The 20,020-nt window shown below is 38.7% G+C and overlaps 1 long non-coding RNA gene across 1 annotated transcript in view; it reads left to right on the top strand.

The window, feature by feature from the left end:
• Positions 1-601: 601 nt before the first annotated feature.
• Positions 602-20,020, top strand: part of LOC140601523 (uncharacterized) — a 602,967-nt gene continuing 583,548 nt past the window's right edge. Inside the window, exon 1 of the long non-coding RNA XR_012004538.1 lies at positions 602-795. This is a non-coding gene — a long non-coding RNA (uncharacterized lncRNA). The remainder of the gene's footprint in view (positions 796-20,020) is intronic.

The raw sequence follows: 20,020 nt of genomic DNA, 5'->3' as shown, positions 1-20,020 counted from the left end.
GATTCCACTCCCTCTCCCCCACCCCGAATTAAGGCATACAGATAAAGTGCCAGGAGAGTCCCTCACTGAGTCTATTCTCCTTTCTGTTCCAGAGGTAACCAAAACTTCGAATTGATGATTAGCATTTCCATGCATGCTGTTAACCAGTCATCATTACTATACATAAAATTATACAGAACACTGTCATGTTTCAAAATTCATACAAATGCTATCATCACATATATCATTTTACATGGTACATTTCTAGTTCAGCATTGAGATTTACCCGTTCAGTACTTGTAGGTCTTGTTCTTAACTTTTAACTGCTGTTATATAGTATCCCATTATATGAATCATTAGAATGGCTGTAATATTTATTCAAAGGAGGATCAATTTTCCCTTCTGTTTTATATATTTTTTAACCCTATAATGCTCGCAGGTTACTTTGCATAACCATAGAAACTATCTATTGACACATATATGAACGAATTTATTCAAGGAATATCCTTGTAGTGCCTTCCAGCTTGTCAGGCCCCACGTTGAGACACAGAAATAGACATAACAGGACTGTGGCATCAAGTGGAAAGCAGATATATAAATAAGCAGCCAGAGCTCTGGTTCTGCAGCCAGAGCCCTGTGGTGTTTGGGTACATACAGGGTGCTCTGGGAGTAGAGGTTATTGTTGTGCCCAAGATTGCGAATCTGAGAAACCACCAAGGAGCCAACACCGATGCAAGCTCACGAGGGTTTATTTACAAGCTCGAGCTTGCGTCCAAGTGTACCCGACACAGCGGAGCAGGGACTTGGGCCCCCGAGGTGGGTTTCAGCTTAGTTTTATGGGCTGGTCTAGGGGACCTCCAGAAGGGGTGGAGGAATTTCTCAAGTTCTGTTTACATTCTGATATGGGGCCTTCAAGGGCATTGAGCTCTGTTCTTATTCTAATGTGGGGCTTCCTGCCACTGGCTTGGGCTCTGTTTTTATTTTAATATGTGGCTTTCTAGGAAGTTAAGCTGTGAACTGTTTTCTCCCTGTAACTGAAGGAATGTAAATTTCAGCTCTTATTCACAGGGGCCTGGGATGGCTGTACCTGTGCTAACGCTGAACTTAAAGTGTAATGGCCTTAATTTTCTCGGCCTCCACAGTTATGGGTGAATGTCAGAGTGCGGTGGAGGAGTGGGGAGGTAGGGATGGGGATAGGTGTGTGTTGGCGGGGAGCCCTTAGGGAAGCCTTCACAGGGGAAGTAACTTTTGAGCTGTTTTTGAAAGAATGGATTTCCTGGGAACTAAGTGGGGAAAGGATTACCCTTTTAAAGGGATTAGCACTCGTAAAGAAAGACAGGGAGATTTTGAAAGGGAATCCTTAGATCAGTAAATTGCAAGTAGATTAGTCAGCAGAATAACTGTAGTGGGTGGGGAATGGGGGTTTCCCTGGCTATTACAATTTCCCTTCCCTCAGAATTAAATGGGTAAATAGTGCCCCCCAATTATAGCACTTGAAGCACCTTTTTATAACCACCGAGAAGTATGGGTGAGTATGGGTGTATGTGTACACCCCACTCATTTAGATGGATTTCTAAAACTCTCCAGTGTTCCTTTCTTCAGGGATTAAAAGCATGGTCTTTGTGGTCCAACAGACCTGCATTTGTTTATTTTTTCACTTTTTAAAGAATTTATTTATTTACTTGAGAGAGAGAGAGAGAGAACATGAGCGAGGGAGGGGAGCATTTTTTTCCTTCTTGGCTGGCAGGACTCATGCTCTCTGTAATGTTCTGGAGACAAGGTTGGCAAAACTGCAGAATCTCTGGCATTCTTCAATTCAATCAGGGAGCAGGGTGGGCTACCTTAATTACAGTAGTTTCATAAATTTGAGTGTGGAATATTTATAGGGATTCCATGGAAGTAGACTTTCTTGCTCAAAAAAGGCTTTTGAAAAACTAGATTAAGCAGTGAAACAACATTCTTGACCGCAGGATTTCCTAAAGACTTTCATAAATTAATGAGTAATCTCAAAGAATGAGTTCATGGTATAGTGCAGTTTCCAAATTTACCTGACAAGGGAATCCCCTTTCAGGGTACCTCTATTACAATCTTCTCGTAGTGCTTCACAGAACAAAGCTTGGGAGTTGACATAGCACGTAGGCAAGACCTTATTCAGTGTCAGGATATGAAACAGATTCTCAGTTTCATCCTTGGATCTTATGGTTCAATATTTTTCATCTGGAAGTGATACAGAGAGAATGCATTATAGAAATAATGTTTATCCAGTGAGATGTTAAATTCTAAGTGCTTGTGATACCTCAGAAAAATATCCCTGGTCTTCCTTATTAGTCTATTAGGACTCTATTATCCCATCCTGAAATTTCTTTAAATGTTTCTTGAATCTATTGGATTTGTTATTATGAGTCAAATCTTTTTTTTTTCTTTTGAGTATAGTTTACACACAATGTCACATTAGGTTGAGGTGTACAACATAGTGATTTGACAAGTTTATACATAATGCCATGTTCATCACAAGTGTAGCTGCCATCTGTCCCAATACATTACAGTATCATTGACTGTATTCTTTATATTTTGCCTTTTAATCCTGTGAATTATTCATTCTGTAACTGGAAGCCTGTATTTTCCATTCCTCTTCACCCATTTTATTTAATCCTGATCCTCTTCTCTGGCAACCATCAGTTTGCTCTCTGTATTTACAGGTCCAATTCTGCTTTTTGTTTGTTTAGTCATTTGGGTTCTTAAAATTTTTTTTTTTTTAGATTCCACTTATGAGTGAAATCATATGGTATTTGTCTTTCTCAGTCAGGCTTATTTCACTTAGCATAATAATCTCTAGGCCCATCCATGTTTGTTTCAAATAGCATAATCTTATCCTTTCTTTTAGCTGCATAATATTCCATTATGTGTTGTATACACTGTATACATATGTGTATGTGTGAATGTATATACCATGTCTTCCTTATCCATTTGTCTATTAATAGACACTTAGATTGCTTTCATACTTAGCTATTGTAGATAATACTGGACTAATCATAGGAGTGCATATGTATCTTTTCAAATTAGTGTTTTCATTTTCTTTGGGTAAATACTTGGATCATATGGTATTTCTATTTTTTAGCTTTTTGAGGGACATTCACATTGTTTTTTAACAGTGGCTGTAGGAATTTATATTCCTATATTAACAATGAATGAGAGTTCCTTTTTTCCCACATTCTCATCAACACTTGTTATTTCTTGTGTTTTTATTTTAGCCATTCTAACAGGTGTAATGTGATATCTCATTGTGGTTTTGATTTGCATTTCCCTGATAATGAGTGATACTGAGCATCTTTTTATGTATTTGTTGAACATCTGTATGTCTGGAAAAAATGCCTGTTTAAGTCTTCTGCTCATCGTTTGATTGGACTTTTTTGTGTGTGTATGTTGAATTAAGTCCTTTATATATTTTTGATACTATCCCCTTATTAGTTATATCATTTGCATGTATCTTCTCCTATTCAGTAGGTTGTCTTTCTCTTTTGTGGATGGTTTTCTTTGCTGTGCAGAAGCTTTTTATTTTGATGACATAACAGATTTTAAGTACAACTCATTGTGAGAACTCATGAAATTTAGGCCCTCTTGCTTTTAAAGCCAAATGATATGGGGACTTGTCTTACCCTATGCAGGCTCCCTGGTGTGATAGTCCATTTCTCCCTATTATCTGTGCCTCCTGTTCCATCCTACCCTGGAGATACCCAAAGTCCATTTTGCTCCCCACTGCATTTCAGCTCTTCCTATCTTCTTCGATGTGGTCTCTTCTCTACACTTAGTTGTGGAGTTTGTTCTGCCAATCTTTGGGTCATTTTCTGGATTATTTATGCTTGTGTGAGTGTTATCTAGTTGTATCCATGGGACCAGGTGAACCTGGGGTCCTCTTACTACACCATCTTCCCTGCCTCCTAGAATACTCCTTATTTGTCCTCAAGTTTCCTGTCTCAGACTTCAGTTGTACTTCAGTTAAGCATTCTAGGACTCCCCACTATTGGAGAGTATCAGAGATCCCTCATTATATCAATAAATTGAGGAATTTTTTTTTTAAATGTGGACATTCTAAATTTCTCTGATTTGGCATATCAATAATAGCAAAATTTATTTCCTAATGAGAAATTCAGAAGAAAGTATACATTAATTATCAATGATGAATGATAAAATAAGGTCTTTTTCTATTAATAACTTATGATATATTCCTTATTTTCTTCCATAAAGTATTTGAGAAGTTTACAACTAAAAGGCACTTTTACATTACCACTTTTAAGCAGAAAGAAGACATTTAACAACAACAATAATAAATTATACAAGTGGGGAGAAATATATGTGCCAAAATGTAGGTTATTATTGTCAAAGCAGTTTGAAAATTAAATTTGGGTTAGACTTCCTGGCAGCCAAGGGAAGAAAGGTGGTAGGGTGGGGGACAGAAGGCATCATGAGGTTATAACACTAAAGCTTTGAGCAGCAAAATTATTTCTTTGAGGGCTTAGCTAATGAGATCAGAATGCATTGTGGCCTTGTGGATTAAAGGCTCCTGTTTCCCTTGGGCTTTGATAATTTTCACTGGGCAGAAAAAAACACCTAGTCAAAGGTGCTTCTTAAAAAAAGTATCCTGTTGGATTGCTTAATCTCTTGACCATAAGCAACCTTACTGAAACTGTGGACCAGTCAGGAAATAGCATGGATTGGATTGGGTGCAAGTCACTTAACCTCTGTTCCACTGTTGGAAGGATACCTTCAGCCTTTCCAGATGCATGGGTCAGATGGCAGCCCCACTTGGGGCATCTCTGGGTGTGCTACATCCAAGATTATGCCAAGAAAGCAATTTAGAAACAAAGGGTTCTCAGGTTGCCACCGTTTACCTGTCTGGAAACCACTGCTGTGTTGCTTCTGGTCCCTCAGATGGCCTCATTCCTGGGAGTCTATACTTGCTGCTTGAAGCATTCTTAATACTTTTTGAGACTCTGAAGAATACTGTTCCCTGGCCCACCTTTTGACAAAGAGCTAATGTTTTGGGGTTTAGAGTCATCTGCCCATGGATATTCCCTTGAGCAGGATGTGTGACTACCACAAATGAGTCAATAATTTGATGTCCCTTGGAAATAATGTTCTTCAAGGAGTCATTCATTATTTATTTAGAGGGAAGGCACAGAATATATAAAGAAGCCAGAGAAGGAGATTGGTGGTGGCCCTCAACCTCTCCTTTGTGGTCAGCTCTAGCCCCAAACATTCATATGATGCTCAGTAAAGCACTATCATGCCCCTGACTGGATACATCAGAATTCAGTGGTAATACAGAATTTGCAGGTTTCTGGAGGTCTCAAGTCCCATCCGAAGTGGCTTATCAGAAATTCTTTCCAACAACTTATAGTCTTCCTGAGAAGACTTCTGATAAATGCAACTTCTCCATTTAATTACATTTCCAGTGATGTTTTAATCCTCTTATTGATCAGTGCCCTGGTCAGCTGCCTGACTGGCCTGCCCCTTAATCTTGCTCTGGTAGGCCTCAATGGAAATTTCTTTGGGGTCTTTTACATACACATTTATGACCTTTTAGCTGTACTGAAAGCTACAGAAATCAATCAAACAAATTCCAACAAAGGCCAACAGTGAAGCCACATTTCAGCAAACGAAATATTAAAAAAATCTTGCCTGAGGAAAATGTGGAAGAAACTTGGCCTTTTCTTTGCCCCCGATTGCTTTTTCTTGGATGCATTTTTGACAAGGGAGAAGAAAGCAGAAATTGGGACGGTTTAAAAACCAACAAGTACACAGAAGCAGTACACACAGAATAATCTACCACAGGACTATTTCTCACATTAGGGCGAGCGCCACCTGGAGGGTGTTTAAACCCCTTTAAACCATTTAAGTGAATGTGTCATCTTTGATGAATGGTACCTATTGTATGCTGGGAAAAGTAGTAATGCTTGGGAAAATTGAAATTGGTGAACATTAGGAAGAAGAAAAGAAAGGATATTGGAAAGAAATTTTAATTACATGAGACTTGGTGTTTAGATGGAAAATGCCTTATTATCATATGGCTTGTCATTCATCACTGCCATCCAACCCTCTACCATTGAAAAATTCAACTTGTATGGTCTAGATATCAGAGATAAAGGGTATACATATCCTTTGGTAACTTGGAGAAGTGAAGAAACTGGGCTCTGTATGTGTTAAAGAGAGATTTGTGTACTTAGTTTTTCTGAATGTTACCTAAATGTACAACTACAACTTTAGGAAACAGAGAAGAGCCTTTTGTTTAATACAATGGATCAAGATGACTGATGATTGAATCTCCTACCCACGAGAGTCCTGAAGATGTTCACTCTTCTCTTCATTGATACACATACCCATTCATTCCTTGTCTTAATCCTCATTCCCACTCACTGTCTCAAGATTATTATGACACAGACCTAGTTCTGTCATCAATGACAGAGCTCATGCTTGGAGAGAGCCTGAAGAGAACTTTCTCTGAGAGATAAGAAAGAATTAGGAATATGTGAGGGGAGAAGGTGGGAGGCAATGAGGCAAAAAGACTCTTTGAGGGAGGAAGTAGTTAATGTTGGTGGATGAACTATAGTTAGTCAACTAAATTTGCAGTGTCTCTGTGTGTTTTTGGTGTATATATGTGATTACAAAAATAATATCTAATGAGGGAAATGTGGAAATATATATATATATATATATAAAAGACTGAATGAAAGCATGATTCTCCAACTTTGGAAGTCCATGCTGTCCTCTAAACACAGTTACTGCACCTATCACAGCAATTGGGTAGAGTTTGTGAGGGACTCGTTTGTCCTCTCTGGTAGTCTGACCTCTTCATTTGATAGGATTAGAAACTGGGTAAGGACTTGGGGATCATAAAAAGGCACGTCTACTGACTCATCATGAATTCATAGTTCAGCCTGGACCAGATCCTTTGTACCCTAACTCTTAATCTGAAGTCCTCTCTGCAATGCCACACAAACTGCTTCAATTTAACTTTTAGCAAGAAAATAACACTATGTTATTCACTGCATATTCTGGATACTTTATACCTGATTACTATAGTTTCTGTGATTTTCCCACATCTTCTGGGTTCTTTGTTATGAATTGATATCAGGAAGTAAAGGTATGTGCCTAACTCGAAGGTGACTTCCGAGTGTGGTTAATCTCCTGTGTACAATGAGTTTTTGAAAAGATTCATTTTATTGGAAGCTAAGGCAATGCAGAGCAGTGAGTCTATTTAAATGCAATAGTGCTTTTTAAGGAATCAGGTCCAGCCAATTTCTGATTCCCTGAGGCTAAATTCTATTAGGCATTAAAACTCAAATTTCAGGCAGCTTGCACTGATGAACACAAGGAACATCTGTAGCAAGTTTCTAGCATTATAACCACTGAATACCGATTACTCTCGGAAGACCTAGGTCTACAATGCTAACGGGTAAAATGAAGAAGCATTTGTTTCTAAAAATATATAAGTACCTTCTACTTTTCAACTGGACAGAGAGGATGGTGGATGATTTTGATAAATATAACCTGTAAGTTTTCAGTTACTCCAGAGCATTTATATGGCTTACCAATAGACATGCTAATAAGCACCATTAATTTGGCACCTGCTACATTCTAGACATTTTATGTACATTATTCCAATCTTTATAGTAACCCTGAAAGTCAACAGTATTATCTTCATTTTATAGGAGAAAACACTAAACCTCAGAGAGGTTAAGCACCTTGCTGCAAGTCAGCCGTTAGAAGGTAGGTTGGGCTAATCAAATGAGGCTGGAGTGACTGTATGCCTTTTATTCCATTCCAGTGATTGTCTGATTTGTTTATAGCCTCACCTCCTACCCAGTCCTTGGTTTAGAAAGTATACTGTCAGTTTTTTGGATTGGCTCTAGTTAATCAGTTGAGGACTTTCATGTTTAAAAAGTTCATATGTCCAAAAAAGTCAGCTAAGGAATAGTCCAAGATTGCAGTATGTTTAGCCTTAAACAGGAAGCTGCTTGCTTTCTGGCCTGTATTTATTTTACTTGAGACAACACAGTCTCAAGACAAAGAGAGGCCCATAGATTTCCATCCCAGCTAGAAGTCTGAAACTCAAGGGGGAATCTTTTCTCTGATTGAGACAGAGTCGAGCGGCCATCAGTGTGATCTCTGACTTGGCCTGGAAAGCTTTTCTGTGTCACTCTATCTCTTTGTTTACCTCTTGTGATGTTTACCTACTCAGACTTTATCCTTTACTTTTCCCCTTTGCTACAGGAATAGGAGTAAGAGGGCAGGAATCCGTCCTTGGTGGTAGGAGGCCAGGGATTGATAGGATGTGACAGGAGACTTCAAGAGGATATGTGGGAGTTGGCTTAGGGAACAGACTATATTCCCAGTAAAGGCCAAGGAACAGGATGAAAGTGGGTATGAGGACTTTTGTTGGTTACATAGACAAACTTTAGCTAAGTAAAAGAGGATAATGCTTGGATGTCTCACAATATCTAAAGATGAATGAAACTGCCCTCTGAACTAGAGACCTGAATGCTACTGCCTTGTTCCACATCTCTCTTCTGTGTTTCTTTCTACCTCTCTGCCTTATTTTTCTCCCTCTCCAGCATCTGGTACAGAGAGCATGGACACCACAATGATCTTAGTCTTGTATGTTATAGGTACAATGACTGAGAAACTACCGTTTTTGTTTACTTTTGCATTTTTCCTCTCTTTTCTCACTTTCTTTCCTCTTTCTCTCCTTTCAAGTTCCAAAATTTTCAGGAGTAAAAAAAAAAAAAAAAAAAAAAAAAAAAAAAATTGGGTCAAGTGTTTAAACCCTGGATCAATTAACTGTGACAAATGGCACAGACATTATAGAAATATGACAGATTTTGTTGCTGTCATGTGGATGGGTTGGGGAGTTGCAAATTTTCTAGAAAAGTGGTACCGGGATGATCATTTATGATCACTACCCTCAAAATCCAGAATCTGACAGGAATTGGTCCAATAAGAGTATCAATTAATATAGTGATTATGTATAATAATGAAAACAGCCAACTTTTATTGGGCCCAATTAATACTATGCTAAGTGTGTGTGTGTGTGTGTGTGTGTGTGTGTGTGTGAGAGAGATAAAATCTCATTCAATCATTATGATTTTAAGAAGTAATTAGTGGGGCACCTAGGTAGCTCAGTGGGTTAAATAAACGTCTGCCTTCAGCTCAGGTCATGATCTCAGGGTCCTGGATTGAGCCCTGCCTCAGGCTCTGAGCTCAGGAGGAAGTCTGTTTCTCCCTCTCCTTCTGTCCATCCCCCAATGGTGTTCTTTGTCTCAAATAAATAAGTAAAATCTCTTTTTTTTTAAAGAGAAGTAGTATTACTCTCATTATATAGATCTGGAATCAATTCAGTATAGTCCACACTATTAACTATCATAGTATATTGTCTGATCTTATGATTGGCAATCATTGTACAAGTATAACTTGAGGAATTTGATAAGGATTATTAAATGATAGTGCAAATTAACTCTTTGTAATCCATTTTTGGGATCAGCAAAACAAATAGGCGCTAATTTAAGAAAGGAACAATGCAACAAGTTATGCAAGATATATTAATAGTGCTTCATTATCATGCAATGTCTTTTGAGTATTTTCAAATTGTCGATTGTCTATTTTTATCCAAACTGGATAAATAGTTCACAGTTACACACTGTGACCTAATAATAAAGTCTAACATAAGCCCAATACCAAAGTGAAGACTACAATTTCAGTTTCTGATTGCCCAGATTTTCTGATGTCCTTACTGATTTTCAGTTGACTAGCTAGCTGTAGAGTCTTTATTTCTAGAAAAAAAATTGATTCTGTGGTTCTGAATAATAACTGATACCTTCTACATTGATTTTATGATGCTGGAGAGGAATTGGTAATATATAAAGTTTCAGAAAACTACAAAGAAAGACCTTTCATAACCTTGGACCTAGCAGCAACTCAATAAGTACTTTTTGGTTTCAATTTTATTTAACACAGTTATATTTAACACAACAAGAAGAGGATAAACTGGGGATACTTTTAGCTTTGACTCTAAACTGCTTACATTCTCACTGACCACATATAACCATATTGAAGAAAGTGTGGTGACTTGGGCTCCAAACAGCTAGTTTTGGCTCTGTCTCTCTATTTCCTTGTGGCATATTTATTGAGCCTCGAATTCTTCATTTATAGAAAATGTTAATGACAATTACTTTCACTGTCTCATAGGTTTCGTCTTACATATCAAATGAAATAATTTACATGGACACTAAAATATATTATACACTTTTTTTGCTTTTTATAATTAATACTTATTTCAGAAATTCAGAAACTATAAAGAATTATAAAGTGAATACTCCAGTATCTGCCACATGGTTTAAGATATAAAAAGCTACTGGTAATTTGAATTCCCCTCCTATTCCATCCTGGGATACATTTGAAAAAGTAGAATCACATACTGAGTTGTTCCAACTTACTTAAAAGTTTTCCAATAATTGAGTATCAAAAATTATTTTCTTTCGGTATTCATGCATATGTTAACAAAGTTCATCTCTTTTAGAAGAATCGATTTGGTTTTGAAGCAAAGGCACATCAATTTCAAAACTATATATCAAAGTTAAATAGCTTCACTATTTTATCAACTCAGTTATTATTAACATTTAATTGAACAAGTACAAAAAAAAGAACAAGTACTGTATGAGCTGACAAGTAATCATGAATTTATCAATAGCAACAGTCTTCTTTGATTTACGTAATATTGTCAATAAGTTTAAATCTCTATATTGATTCAAATATAGAAAATGTTTCAAATTATTGTTATTGATTTTTATTATGAAAAGTTTCAATTTCAGCATGGATTCTTAGGTAGGTCACACATAAGCTTCTCTCTTCCTTCAGGTGTCATGGATAACTTTTTCATATACAGTATGATATCTGTGAGGAAATAGAAATCACACTCTCATTTGTGTGTGTGCGTGTGTTTGATTATTGGATATTTGGGAAATATATGTTTTATTTCAAGAAAAGCTTGACTAGAAGTTCAAAAAAGATGTGTGATAAAGTGTTCGCTCAGCAGGTTTGGTTTGCTCAAACCTTGCACATTCCAAAGAACCTACTGGCCTTTAATCCTTTCCTGGGAGAAAATCTCTAGGCCCTTGTAATAGTCTGCTTGATAAGAGTGTCTTTATATACCCGAGGCTTTTGGCTACACCAGGTAGTTTATGCTAAGAATGTGATTTATGGTGAATGCCTGTTTTTGTTCACCTGGAACCCTGGCCCATGCTGTATCAATTTGACCTTCAGGGAGGATGGAGATTGAGTAGGTAAGGTGCTCAGCCACACAGACATTCTATGCCTACTGACCAACCCCTGATAAAAACTCTGGACATCAAGGATCAGGTGAACTTCTTGGTTGGTAATACTTTGCACATGTTGTGACACATCATTGCTGGAAGAACTAAGCACTATCCATTTGGCTTTACTGGGAGAGGTTATCTGGATGCTCACACCTGGTATTTCCTGATGTCTTTGTTTTTGCTGATTTTAATTGGTATTCTTGTACCAAAACAAGACATAATCATAAGAGCTCCTTTGAGTTCCATGACTTGTTCTAGTGAATCAGTGAACCTAAAGGTGTTCTTGAGGAATCCCTGTAGAGTTTTGTGTCCAAACTGGGATTGGCTTGACTGACCTTGACTCACTGAAACATGATAAAAACCTAGTTTAGGAAAAAGAAGAGTAAGAGGGTAGGGGTTGACAACCTTTTGATTCCTATATGGCTGCCTGGTCACCCATGGTATGAGACAGCAACTGTGCTGTGATCAGTTACTGTATATAAAATTTACCAGTCAAATTTAGAAATAATAAATCCAGTTCCTGATGAGGTAGTTCACTGTATACCTAAGGAAATGCAAAATAATAAGAAACAAGTTAAATATACAATTTCTGGTTATCCTTATTTGTAATAGCTAAAATGAAAGTAAAGGAGAATGTTAGAATAGATCCTGATGCTGGATCAAGTTTGGATTTTAGCCAGTTCAAGGTATAGCTCTAGCCTCATGTCCACCACCAAAGAGATGCATTATGTTGAGACAATAGTTAGAAACTTTATGACCTCTCTTCACCAAGAAGATAATCCAGGTAGTGGGAAGACAAAACCAAGAAACTACTAAGAGCAGGAGTTTTGATGTGAGGAGTTGTTTTATCTTCTGGATTGATATCATCAGCTTCCTAAAGAACCTTTACTAAAATGAATGTGAGAGTGGCCAATTTAGGGGCAATATCCTTGGTTTAAAATGCAGAGTAGGAGAGTATGTCTTGGTCGATAGAGGATGTACAGCTCACTCGTGAACAGTTACGATGGCTGTATGCAATCCAGACACATAGAAGGTTATTTCAGAGAGGATAGCTAGCCTGGAGGACTGGAAAATGTAATGTTTATTTACTCTGAGAAGGAGGATTATCTTTCTCTTCTTTTAAATGCTAAATGAACTCCCAGATGAAATGTCTGATATGCTTTGTAGACAAGCCATGCTGGACTGACACTACAATCATTAAGATGTTCATCCACTTAATGTGGCTTTTAACCAGGTTATGGTAAATGCTGTGATTGAAGGAGCTCCTTTTCATGGGCACCCCATGTATACTTACTGCCATAAAATCAAGCAGTGGTTTGGGAGGCCTTTTCATATTTGTCTCAACTGCCCCCTATGGGTCTTACAAATGCTGAGAAAATAAGAATGATTCACAAAAGAATGGGGGAGAGACAAACATGAGGTTCAAGGGACTCACCTCAGCAGGGTAAAAATTATTAGAAGGTTATAAATAAATAGGATGAGTAAAGTAGACATTGATGAGGTTGAAACAAGTCTCAATGCAGCACCATGGGAGGTTGGATGGACTGTTGGGAACCTTTGCTGTTCCTCAGCATTGAAGGGCCTTGAACAAATATGCAGTATTACTCTAGTTTGGAAGAATTTAAAATGTTAGAAGGCATCTTTGCCTTCTCTTCTGACAATGAGAAAACTGAGTTCTAATTGCTGAGGGTGATGGTCTGGCAACTTAATCAGGATCAGGACTGATGAAAGAGTGAGGATCTTCTAGTTCATCCCCTGGGAAGGGACTGAAGGCCATTTGCACAATATGGGGGGAAAATGGCCAGGGACTGGAGAAGAAACTTTTCTAGGACTCCTTCATCTGGGAGTCGAATGCACTATGATTCTAAAACCTGTTGGTGAAACCCTACAGTTAGACTGGGAAGATATGGGGACACACGATTGATGGGATGTAGGTAAAATTTTGGATGAAAATTGGAATGTTTGAATGGGTTTTATGTGAAGTGATTATATCTCTTTCACCTGAGTGCATTATTAGTTGGATATTATGTATGATTGTGGAACACTTCCCTATTTTGTATTATAAAGCAAAAGGCGTATAAGTTTGGCTAGTTAGATTCCTCCATTTTCTTGTGGAAGTGGGTGGGAAATACCCTGCTACAACTATATAGTTCTTCCTTTAAAAAAAAAAATTATTTATTTATTCATGACAGACACACACACACACACACACACACAGAAAGAGAGAGGGGGGCAGAGACAAAGGCAGAGGGAGAAGCAGGCTCCATGCAGGGAGCCTGACATGGGACTGGATCCTGGGTCTCCAGGATCACGCCTCAGGCTGAAGGTGGCGCTAAACCGCTGAGCCACCTGGGCTGCCCCATATAGTTCTTCCTCATATCACCTCAGCTTTTTTGTCCCCCCTACTTAATGCAATGATTCTCAGATCAGGGTTGAAAGTACACATGCCAGAAGCAGAGATGATTCCTATGCAAGAAACTCTAATGGTACCTATAAACCTGTGTGCTCAAATCCCCAGAGGCCTGATGGGATAGATTGTGCCTATATTCCGTCTGGCAAAATCAAGGTTGAGTGTAAGTGCAGCTAGATTGCTCAGTGGTTGAGATAACCCTGTACCTACGTACTATGAGGTAGTTCTGTACTTCTGTATTCCTCTCTATTTCTATATGGGTGGGAATGAATTGAAGGGAAGACACTTGATAAGTTGGGGATTGCTGCTGGTAATATGGACCAGCACAGTGCCGATCCTAACATCCATTCCAAAGGTGGAAAAGTTTCAGTACAAATTAATGACAAATGGAGAGAAAGAGAAATAGTAGCTGAAAGTAAAGGAAAGAATACACACGTTATGAAACAAGGGGAATCCAGTATAACATTGGTCCTTTGAGAGAGGCTTGGAGCAAGAGAACAATACTTTCTCTCTGCACAGTTATACCAGGTACCCGAAAGGATGGAATCATGTATTTGCTGAGACAACTCTTGCTTTTTGAAACTACTTTTTGACAAGGCCAAATGGAAGACTGAAACCCTGAGTGGTATTGCTCTGGGAGTTATTTTGGTCATGCAATGTGATGATGAACTGGATCCACTGTTACTCAGTAGAACTCTAGTAATATGCTAGTGTCCATTGACTGTCATTTCAGGTTACAACTACTACAAAGGATAACATTGGGATAGAATTTCTAGGAACTGCTCCCTACCATGCCATTAAACCCTGTGGTATACAACTCTTGGCAGACTGATTACCATGTAACTATGAACCTTGATGATAAAGTGCTTAGAAAGTTCGCTGGTTATGATGGAAAAAGATACAGCAGTGGTATGCCTGACCTGCCACAGTGTGCTATCCACAAATACATGCTGTCCGTGTTTTTGTGGATGGAAAGCTATTAAACAGAATAGAAAGAGATCATGGATTTCTGATGGGATTATAGAAACAGGCATTACATGGAGGTCCACATTTCCCTGGGGAGCAGTCCCAGCCTCAGATGAAGAAGGCTTTATGGATGAGTCAAAGTAAAGTAAACTAAATCTAGGTGTGACTACTACTCATCTAACCCTAGTATGGGTGGCCCACTATTTTTGGGTATACAACCTGTATCCTGATTGCACTCAGGCCATTCATATGGAAGGGTAACAACATGTTGGGTAGATTTAGCACTGGTCCACAGACAGAAAAGGGCTTTAGGGGAGACAGATACTTGTGTGGGTATCACGAAACAAGCAATATTTACCTTCAACAAGGAGAATCATTCAGAGGAAAAAAATTGATAATTAGAATAAACAGATTTGAGGAAATTCTATTCCAGTAGAAAAGCAAAGGATGGGGGTCAGCTTGGACAATATGATGAAGTTTAATAAAGTAGGATAAGCAGACTCAAAAATAATGCTGGATAATTTCCACTGTGTTGGGAAAGGGCTTGCGCTTTGACCCGGCAGGGCCTCTTGACTGTTTTAATGTAGATAGAGGACAAAGTACCCATGGGCAGTAGCCCTCATCCTAAACTGTTGAGGTTCAAGGAGCACAGTTGGGGGGATCTTAAGGACCTTCAAATCTCTGGAAGTTCTCCTAGGGCATTTGTGATTCTTTTGATGCATTATGACTGCCTTGGCCCCAAGAATACATCAGAATAAAACATATCCCCTAGTACAATTAGAAGGGTAGTGTTGGAACTATTCTGAATATCATCCACATCTTCAGAGGGATGTCAGTTGTGCTATATAATAGCACAGAACATAAGCCAGTCTCACTGTAAGTGCAAACTGAAATAGGGTGACTAGCTTTGTTTCCAGTGGATTTAGAGCCCAGAAATAATCCAGCTGTGGCTAACTCTAACAATTCCTGTCTATAACAGTATCTGGTTTTTGGGCAAGGGCCAGTTCTGATATGTCATGGTGATAACTTCTGTAATTCTTCCTAATTTGTTCCGTAATGAAATAGTATTGTACCGTGACCATACTGTGATAAGGTGTTACACTGGGATGGTTGGTGAAATTCAGTGACCTTATGTAAATAAATCGGTTGTATGATAATACTGATATTGATGATCAAAGGTATTAGGTTAAATTAAAGCCTTATCAGGATATAATACCAATGGAAAACAACTGGCCTGGAGAAGAACTGGATTTATCTAACCATCAGCTAATCTCTATACTAAATAATTTAGTACAAGTTTGGTATAAACATTGGTACATCAAACAGGGGGTGTCTAATAATCAAATTAGCACAAAAATATAAAAATGTATGTAATAGCTTAATAGCCTGGATGAGTTGTTTCTTTACATCTATCCCTAATGCACATTGGCTGCCTCAAGTGTTAGACATATTCATGTTGACACCATTGCTGTATAAATCAATAAATGCTAAACTAAATGTAGTTGTTCAAGCAGGAGCATTTTGCTGTAAGAGAGAGCCTAGGCCTAGGACAAGGGTGGTGATCTGTTCTGTAAAGGGGCTACACATTCCAAAAGAAGGGACTGGCTGTTGACCAGCTTCTGTAAGATAACCTCTAAGCCCTAGGATATCCTTTCTGATAAGAGTGTTTTTGTAAACCCAGGGGTTTGGGTCTTGACAGATAGTTAAGTGCCTCCCTCTTACAAGGACTCTTGCAATTACATTGAGCCCACTCGGAATAACTCCGAATAATCTCTGTTCTAAGAATCTTAACTTCATCACAACTGCAAAGCTGTGGTTGCCACAAAAGGAAATACATTCACAGATTTTGGAATTAAAGACAGTGACATCTTGGGGGAGCCATTATTCAGTCTACCAAATGGAACAAAATAGGCAGGTATAAAACTACCAAGCAAGTCTTCTGAAAAAAATGAAAGTTACCCAACCCTCCATGTGTCTCTTGAGGTAACAGGACTTTGGGGGAGAGCACATGTCCTTTCAAAAAGGGGGCAGTTGCTGCTCAGTTCTGGTGGTTATGGCTGTGTGGGAGGGTTGGCCCTTAGCTATGGGAGAAGACAGGAACTCCAGTGTGTGTATAAAATAGCTTAAAGTTAAAATGTTGATGAGTTATTCATTTTAAAGCTTAAAAATACACTGCAGAGGTCACATGAAGCAAAAACAAATCCTGTCTTCTCTGCTGTTCACACTTTCGCAATCATAATGAAATTGTTTGGACAAAGCACTTGTTCTCCCACTCTAGGCTAGGGCTTTTTTCCCCTGTGAGAAAAACAATACAATATAATAATGAAAATGTAATTTAGAAGATGCTCCTGCATTTAATCCTTACGGTTGCTATGTGAGATTGGTTGCATTGTCCTCATCTTCAAGGGAAGAGTCTGAGGAATTCAGAAAGTGAAGGGTGAGTCCAAGGATGGAGGGAAGAGAGGCAGAGCCAGGATGTGAATGCCTGTCTTTTCCTTTCCAAATTCCATCCTTTTTTCACTTAATTTTTTTCACTCTCCTTTATCTATAACTAAGTCTTGCTAAATTCATTAAGGAAGGAGGCCATTAGCCTGAAGTGCCACTAGTGCTGAGGCAGTCTGCTAAGCAAACCAAAATCTAATCTTGTCAATGCCTCAAGCAAACCAAAATCTCAGCTTGCGAATGCCTGTTTATGTCAAGTTATGAAGACAACCAATCACAAATAAACTGTAAGCTACAACCAATCAGTAATCTGCTTGCTTTGCTCTGGCTTTTTCCTCTGCAAGTGTGTCCTAGGACTCCTGTTGGTGGAGTGGACCCGCTGCTTCTGGTTTGGCGCTGCCTGGTTTCAATGGGTGGTGCCTCAGTAAATTCTTAAGATGTTTACTATGTCTCAGTTCATCTTTTAACAGCCTCAACATACACAAGGCCAGTTAGCATCTCTCAGGGCTTTTCATGTAGGTCCTGCAGAAGCTGCTCTCTCATTGACTCTGCTTTTCTCACAAACCAGACGTGCACTTGCAGGGTGACCTCCCAGCTTTGCTCACTGAGCTGCAGATGACTTAGACCCTAGACCTGGAGATGCAGACGTGAAGAGACAAAGGTTGTCAAAACCCGAGTTGCTGTCCCTGTGCAGCAGGAAAACACATTTCCCCACCGTTCTTGCATTACGGGTAAATGTGCTAAAAGCAAGCCATGTTTTCCCTCCTCCAACAGAAGCTCAGAATCCACAGCTCCATCTTTCAGGAAGGACCCAGAAGAAGAGAATGTGAGAGGTCAGGGCCAAGAGTAGCTTGAACAGGCACTCTCTTGGCCATCTCCTTTTAAAGCCTGCCTTCCCATTCTTTAACGGAGGAGAGCTCTTTCGCTCTGCATTTCAACCTCCTTCCTTTCCCCCTCCTGCAGATGTGTATTGTGTATATCACACACTTACAGTTGTTAGCCATTAGCTGGCTTTTACTATTGATTCTTTTTTTTGTTATTTTTTTTTTTCCCTTTGAAAGCTTCATTCAGTACTCTGGCATTAAAAAAGCTTGGCATGAATAAAAACAACATAATTCTCCCCCTTTCTGCCTCTGTGAGAAGCCAATCTCAGAACAAGTTGCGTCCATTTTCTGTAGCTAAAGTGACTTAACACTTGTGGTTGTGCTTTGGGTTGTGGAGCAGGATGTGCAGAACACTGGAAGAGGGCCATTAGTCAGTGAACAAACTTCCCTGGGCAGATAGCAGGGAGGACTTTGAAGGCTGAATTTTTGTCTGTTTTTTTCCTGTTTGCTGCCAACTGCAAGTTACAAATTGGATACAAATTCTTTAACCTTTGGCCAGCAGCACTCAATTTCACGCCTTCTAATTTGTATGTAAACAAAATTGCAAATTTGACTTAATTATGTTCCCTCAAGTTTTTCTACCCTATTTTTTGGGGTGATTGTTTTATGATTTATTTTATGCTGGTTAACTCTTGACTTCCTGGAACATTCTGCAGCATTACCCAGGAAATTCTAACCTGTAACAACCACTCAGTCTAATTGATTTGAGCACCACATTATAGCCTCACAATCACAGACTGTTGCCTGAAGCTAAAAACAAAACCTTGAACATCTCCAAACAAAAATGTCTCCATTTGAAAAAATAATAATTAGTAGTGCAACCTTATTTTCTCTAAGTAAAATCAAAAGAGAGAAGTGGGAGAATTAAGTGAAGGCAAGTATGTCTGTGAATGCAAGTGGTATCTAGAAAGTTCTCTGAATAGAGTCAGTCTTTACATTTTTCCCACCCCAAGGAGAAGACAACTATTTCCAATTGATGTGGATTTATCCCATAATTTATATTTGTTTTACAAACTCTGTTCTCAAGGAAAAATCCACCCCAAATCAGCCTGGGAACTTCCCTGGAATCTTCTATGTTGGTTGCTGTATTAGTTTCCTAGGGTTGCCATAACAAATTGCCACAAACTAGATGACTTAACTGAACAGAAATTTGTCCTCTCATAGTTCCGGAGGCTAGAAGTCTGAAATTAAGGTGTTGGCAGGACCATGCTCCCTCCAAAGGCTCTAGGTGAGGATATTTTGCTTCTTTCCTAGCTTTTGGTGGTTACTGGCAATCTTTGGCCTTCATTGATTTGTGACACATCACTCCAACCTCTGCCTCTGTTTTCACATGGCATTTTCCTCTGAGTCTCTTTGTGTGTTTTCTATTCTTTCACAGACACTAGTCATTAGATTTAGAATCCACTCAAATCCAGTGTCCTCTCATCTTAACCAATTACATCTGTAAAGACCCTGTTTCCAAAGAAGGTCACATTCTGGGGTTCTAGGTGGATGTGAATTTTGAGGGCACACAATTAAACCCATAGCACTTGCTGTTCACTGATTTAAACTAACTATAAATGATGCCAAATGTGAGAATTCCAATCACATGTCTGGAAGTTTTGTTTATTCAGTCATCTAATTTTGATATTTTGACTATGGAGACCTCTATTTTTTAGAGGGGAGGATACCATCAAGGTTTAATAGATAGAATCCAGAACTTCTTTTTATTTATATGTGGACAGTCTTTTCCATGTATCCAGAACAAACAGATAAGATATTGGAGCAATCAGGTCAGAAGGAACTAAATCCAAATGCAGGTGAATCATTTTGAAGCATCTCTGCTAAGGACAGCACAAAGATTCACCCCACAAAGTCCCAGAGGGGGTTCAGGCTAAGACCTATATCATTATTTTCTAAAAATCTTGTTTACTAAGCTTTGGCTTATAATTGAGTTTTTAGAATTGACATTTAGCATATGACTTACATTT

The sequence above is a fragment of the Canis lupus genome, chromosome 12 (assembly GCF_048164855.1).
Source record: "Canis lupus baileyi chromosome 12, mCanLup2.hap1, whole genome shotgun sequence".
Classification (NCBI taxonomy): Eukaryota; Metazoa; Chordata; class Mammalia; order Carnivora; family Canidae; genus Canis; species Canis lupus.
This window is presented reverse-complemented; position numbering and strand designations above follow the sequence as displayed.